Here is a 7204-nt window from a genome sequence, read left to right on the forward strand (position 1 = left end):
TGTTAAGCCAGTCAGGCAAGATTTATTCTCCCTGAACCCATGTTGATGGGTTGTCACGAAGTCTCTTCTCTCCAGATGTGTTACTAGGTTTTTTCTCACTATCTTCTCCATCACCTTGCATGGTATACAAGTCAAGGACACTGGCCTTGTGTGTGTGTGTGTGTGTGTGTGTGTGTGTGTGTGTGTGTGTGTGTGTGTGTGTGTGTGTGTGTGTGTGTGTGTGTGTGTGTGTCATTAAGACGTTATCAAGGCCGGTGTAGCAATCAGTGTTACCAAGGTAGGGTGGGAGGGAGGGTCGTTGTTATCAAGACCAGTATAGTGGGCACCTCATCCTTGTGATGGCAACACTACATAATACATCACTTATCCCCCCCTCTCCCCCCCCCCTCCCCCCCCCCCTACCCCCTCCAACATTTCTCACCCTATTTGTCCTTACGCCTGTGGGAAAGAGTGTGTGAGGGTGGTATGTGAATCTCCAAATGCCTTGTAAATTCGTGATCCATCACACTGTTGTAGATCCTCAGAAATCAATATTTTGACGGGGATGCGTTTATTAAATGTGTTACAGAGAGGGGTACAAGCGGTGGCGGAGTGGAGGTCCTCCTCGACGTAAGTCAGGGGGGACGCTGGTTCGTGTCGCAGCGGTGTTAAGATATGCAAATAAGCGATGGTAGGCGGGAAAAACAAGGGGGGCGCGGTGAGGATTCCGGTGCGAGAGTGTGATAAGCTTTAAGGTATATGTGAACATGCCGGCACAAGTTGGCTCCCGGAGCCATATACCACACACCACACTGCCGCCCTGCTGCTGCTGCTGCTGCTGCTGCTGCTGGGGTCCGGTGGTCACCCTCCCTGGGTGTGGTCCGCGGGGTGCTGGGTGGTGGCTCCACTCATCCCACCCCTGGTCCACCCTCTCCCACCCTCTCCCACCCACTACCACCCCCGGTCCATCCTATGCCCACCCTCTCCCACCCCCTACCACCCACTACCACCCCCGGTCCATCCTATGCCCACCCTCTCCCACCCACTACCACCACATGATGGACATGATCACCACATACAAGATTCTCAGAGGAATTGATAGGGTAGTTAAAGAGAGACTATTTAACACAAGGGGCACCCGCACTAGGGGACACAGGTGGAAACTGAGTGCCCAAATGAGCCACAGAGATATTAGAAAGAACTTTTTTAGTGTCAGAGTGGTTGACAAATGGAATGCATTAGGAAGCGATGTGCTGGAGGCTGACTCCATACACAGTTTCAAGTGTAGATATGATAGAGCCCAGTAGGCTCAGGAACCTGTACACCTGTTGATTGACAGTTGAGAGGCGGGACCAAAGAGCCAGAGCTCAACCCCCGCAAGCACAATTAGGTGAGTACCCTCTCCCACCCTCTGCCCTCCCCTAAGCCACATCGATTTTTTTATAGTTAAAGTAACAGAATATTAGTTTATCTGTTATCATTCAAGTCCTCAAATATAAATTATGTTGAGTCTCCTTTTCCCAACTACTTGGGCTGGACGGTAGAGCGACGGTCTCACTTCATGCTGGTCGTTGTAGCTTGGCGCTTTCTCCTGACAATTTCCTTCCCTTCCTCTTGAAAACGAAGGTTGGTGGACGCAGTAAATATTTTGGTGACCACGAGTCACCCACTCTCCTCTACAGGGGGGACAGTTGTCCAAACAGGAGACAGGTACTTACAGATGAGACAGATATATATATATATATATATACTAGTTGAACCCGGCCATGTGTTGGTGTGGCTCAGCAAAGCATGTGCGTTTCTTTGCCACAGCAACCTTTCCCTGTCCTCCCCATCATCCCCCCCCCCTCCCTCGTCCTCCCCACTATTCCCCACTCCCTCGTCCGATGAATTCCCAAATGATCTGATGTTCCCATCACTAAAAAATAAGAACAGTTAAAAAAGTGAAATGAAAAACAATGAAAAAACAAAACTCACTAAATGAACCGTACGGTAAACAACACAGCTCAATTCCAACTCAATGTCACACAAAATAATTAAATGAAAATGAATATAGAAGTTTATGAAAATTCAATTTATCAATGCAATTCGGAATCATTGAAATGGAATCGTAACATATTTAGTATAGCGTGTGTTGCTCATATGTGCAACAGATTGCGCTGTTTTGAAAAAAAACATGTTTTTATCTGTCACAGGTGTCACATCTATATAGTAGGTATATAAAAACACGCGCGAATTTGAATGGAACGGTGTGTCAAAATTTCAAAGCGATCGGTGAAGAACTTTCGGAGATTACAGCGTGTGTTGCTCTTACGTCCAACAGATGGCGCTGTTTTTCCAAAAACACATGGTTTTACCTGTCACAGGTGAGGCATGTATATAGTTGGTATATAAAAACACGCTCGTATGCGAATGCAACGTTGTGTCAAAATTTCAAAGCAATCGATGAAGAACTTTCGGAGATTAATGATTTTGAACAAACGAACATTTACATTTTTATTTATATAGATACATACAACTAGGGGTACCACCTCTGGTGCGATTGAAGGGACCCACATCCTCGAAGAAGAAAATAAAGAGTATTCAGAGAAGACCTTGTGGATTCTCACTGAACGCTTTAATCTTTTCCTCCTATCACCCCTATTATTTATATATATATATATATTTTTATATTTTATTTTATTGCAATGCTACAGTTTACAGAGAACACACATATATAACAATATAACAATCAGTGTTCGAAGACCTCGTCCAGCTCCTCGGAGGTCGGGTGCGTACCCAGGATACAGCACGCATTTCCCCTCTGAACTGCGACACTGAGGCGCTAGAGCAGGAAACTGGCCGCTCTTGGGTCTCTGGTCTTCCCAATGAGTTCCTCGCCCAGCTCCTTCAGGAACTTAAGTGCACATTTACCCCAGGCGCCCAGAGTCTCAGAGCCTATTGGCACGAACCTGTAACAACGTTCTAGGTCTCTGTACTTGTTGGTTTTCTGGGTCTCCCTGAAGGTGGCTGCCCCGCCTCCCTCAGCTGTGCTGTAAGGTAGATAGGTGTCAGCCAATGTAGATGCACACGTGTAGTCCCACACGACCTGTTTACCTTCCCTCCACGGCTGCAGGGTGACTCCATCTGGGCGTTTGTGGCTGTTGTCAGGTCGGCACAACTGAGGTTCCCTTTGTGCTGGACACCCAGCTGTAGCCAAACTTCTCTTGATGATGTCATTGACTGCTTCATGTCTGGCAATCTTTCCCTGTGTCTTACGACAGATGAGACCATGGCTGCCGTATTGGTCTGCCCGTGCATGGCCTCAAATACACCGGTGCTCGGTGGAGATAGGGGCGGCAAGGCGCAGAGCAACACCAATACTTAGGGTCCGATGGTCCAGGCGGGTGCCCAAGGCGGAATTAGGGACTGCCAACAGGAAGTCCCCAGCATGGGGAGCTTGCACAGCTAGAAGACGCGCTTTGTCCTTCCCAGAAGCTGCCCCCAGCAATGCTGAGGCAATGTTCTCCACTATGGGGCAGTCCCATTTGGACTGTTTGCAGTCATTTGGAAAAGTTGATCGAGGATGTGAATTGGCAAGAGTGTCCCACTGACCAGCTCCTTCCACAAATTTGGGATCATGAATCCCAATGAAGTTCTTAAGGTATTCTATGATATATGTAATATATATATATATATATATATATATATATATATATATATATATATATATATATATATATATATATATAATATGAATGTGTTTGGCAGGATATATATAGAGAAGCTGCTTTGCATAAGGTGATAGACCTTGTGCAGTGTGGTGAGTTGTTGTGTGGTAGATGTGTTATACTAATGTTGTATGTGTTAACAGTAGAGAACACAATATGGGGGGGGGGGTAGATGCGGTCATAACCAGAGCAGGAGCCGCGAGTACAATCACCTCTCACGCCTATCTGTATCTACCTTCCTACGGGAGAGGAAAAACACTGCCATTGGCTGAGCGAAGCATCGCGGTGTTTAACATAGATTACATGTTGAATATAATTAACACTGTGGGGGCCGGGTTATATATCGGAGTGCCGTTATTAATATGTGGCGAATAATCCGTATGTAATCACTGACTTGTTCAACTCTTTTACTGGGGACAAATTGAGCCCGTTTTTATGGAGGTGTTAATCAACTTTCAATTTGCGTTTTTTTTTTTTTAATGTTGACCGTGGGAGGACTGACCAGCTAATGGTTCAGCCAGGACTTATTTGTATGTGAAGGGGACTTGCTGTTATGTGAAGGGGACTTGCTGTTATGTGAAGGGGACTTGCTGTTATGTGAAGGGGACTTACTGTTATGTGAAGGGGACTTGCTGTTATGTGAAGGGGACTTGCTGTTATGTGATGGGGACTTACTGTTATGTGAAGGGGACTTGCTGTTTAGTTAAGGGGACTTACTGTTATGTGAAGGGGGACTTACTGTTATGTGAAGGGGACTTGCTGTTATGTGAAGGGGACTTGCTGTTATGTGATGGGGACTTACTGTTATGTGAAGGGGACTTGCTGTTATGTGAAGGGGACTTGCTGTTTAGTTAAGGGGGCTTACTGTTAAGGGGACTTACTGTTATGTGAAGGGGGACTTACTGTTATGTGAAGGGGACTTACTGTTATGTGAAGGGGACTTGCTGTTATGTGAAGGGGACTTGCTGTTATGTGAAGGGGACTTACTGTTATGTGAAGGGGACTTGCTGTGTAGTTAAGGGGACTTACTGTTATGTGAAGGGGGACTTACTGTTATGTGAAGGGGAATTACTGTTAAGTGAAGGGGACTTACTGTTAAGTGAAGGGGACTTACTGTTAAGTGAAGGGGACTTACTGTTAAGTTAAGGGGACTTACTGTTAGGTGAAGGGGACTTACTGTTACGTGAAGGGGACGTATTGTTAAGGGGACTTACTGTTAAGTTAAGGGGGACTTACTGTTAAGTTGAAGGGACTTACTGTTAAGTGAAGGGGACTTAATTAGAGTTAAGTGAATGGGACTTGGGGTTAAGTAAAGGGACTTAGAGCTAAAAGTTGGGAACGAGATGTAGGGTGTGTTGAAGTGTTCCTTGATGACTACAAGTGTTAGTGGGGCGGCCCTCTCCCCCACCCCTCACCCCACCCACTCACCGACCCACGCCGGGATATGTATAAAGAAGTCATATATATATATATATATATATATATATATATATATATATATATATATATATATATATATATATATATATATGTCGTACCTAGTAGCCAGAACTCACTTTTTGGCCTACTATTCAAGGCCCGATTTGCCTAATAAGCCAAGTTTTCCTGAATTAATATATTTTTTCTAATTTTTTTCTTATGAAATGATAAAGCTACCCATTTCATTATGTATGAGGTCAATTTTTTTTATTGGAGTTAAAATTAACGTAGATATATGACCGAACCTAACCAACCCTACCTAACCTAACCTAACCTATCTTCATAGGTTAGGTTTGGTTAGGTAGCCGAAAAAGTTAGGTTAGGTTAGGTTAGGTAGGTTAGGTAGTCGAAAAACAAATAATTCATGAAAACTTGGCTTATTAGGCAAATCGGGCCTTGCATAGTAGGCTGAGAAGTGCGTTCTGGCTACTAGGTACGACATATATATATATATATATATATATATATATATATATATATATATATATATATATATATATATATATATATATATATATATATATATAATATGAAGTCATAGTGGGCAGCCAAGACACCCACTATGCCTAGGACACTGGTTTTAGGGCTGGGCAAAGTGGGTGGTGGTGAGGGCTGGGCAGAGTGGGTGGTGGTGCCCCCCCCCCCTCCCCCAGGAATTAAGGGCACACTGCGGTAACGATATTCAGCGTCTAGCACAAAAAGGCTTTATTGATACAACCCAATTAAGTTTGAATGGGCAAAGTTTGTCGTGTAAGTTCCAGTTCCTACTCAATTTACCTGCACTAGATTATCGGATAAATACAGTGAGGAGGAGGTAGTAGGAGAGGGCAGGGGGGACGTAGAGGGGGGAGGGAGAGGAGGGAGAGTAGAGGGAGGGGGAGAGAGTAGTGGACTGAGAAGGGAGAAGTGTGGCAGGGAAGGAAGTTTTCCCCTGCCCCTTTCCCTGCACTTTTGCGTGTCCACTACTTTAACCACTAGGCCACAATGACTGTTCAAAAGGATTAGAAAATGTCAGACCTTTAACCCAATCCCCGACAGCACTTGGTGACCATTTTTGGCACAGATATTTCATCAAACCACCTCAACATGTTGGGGCAACAGAAAACTCCTCACTCCTCAAGGATTCGAACCCAGACAGCTAGGGCTCTATGCACCTCGGCATGTCCAATACTGTACCACTAAAGTACAGGCCACTAAAGTAAAGGGACCCCAGCAGGGTGAGGTGGTGTGATGAAATATATTTGCCCAAAAAGATCACAGAATGGTGCTGGGGAATGGGTTTGAGGTCTGACGACTTCCAATCCTCTTGAACAGTGAGTGTTTAAAGTACACTACTGGTTCAAATGCTGGACACGCCTAAGTGCATAGAGCCCTTGCTCTCTGGGTTCGAATCCTTCAGGGGTAAGGAATTTTGTGTTGTATAGTAGCCTGGAGACTATTGAAGCTGGTTCGTGCGTGCACACACACACACACACACACACACACACACACACACACACACACACACACACACACACACACACACACACACACACACACACAGGAGGCCGAAGAGAGATTTATACCAACGGTAAAGGGAAAAAATAAGAAGGAATATAATAACCCATGGTTTAATAGACAGTGTCAGGAAGCAAAAATGGCCAGCAGGCGGGAGTGGAGGAAGTACAGAAGACAAAGAACAGAGGACAACAGAAGCAGATACAACAGAGCTAGGAACGATTACATTAACATAAGACGAACATCGGAAAGGGACTATGAGAACGATATTGCAATCAAAGCGAAAAAACAACCTAAGTTACTACACAGTCATATAAGAAGAAAAATGTCGGTGAACGACCAAGTGACAAGACTAAGGAAGACAGAGGGGGCATATACTGAAAGTGACAAGGAAATCTGCGAGGCACTGAATGCCAGTTTCCATGGAGTGTTCACTACCGAGCCTGAGCAGCTCCCATTGTTGGAAGGGGTTACCCTAGATGAAAGACTATCAGATATAGAGGTGACAGCAGAGGAGGTAATGAAACAGTTGACAACTC

Source organism: Procambarus clarkii, chromosome 62, assembly GCF_040958095.1.
Source record: "Procambarus clarkii isolate CNS0578487 chromosome 62, FALCON_Pclarkii_2.0, whole genome shotgun sequence".
In the NCBI taxonomy this organism is placed as follows: Eukaryota; Metazoa; Arthropoda; class Malacostraca; order Decapoda; family Cambaridae; genus Procambarus; species Procambarus clarkii.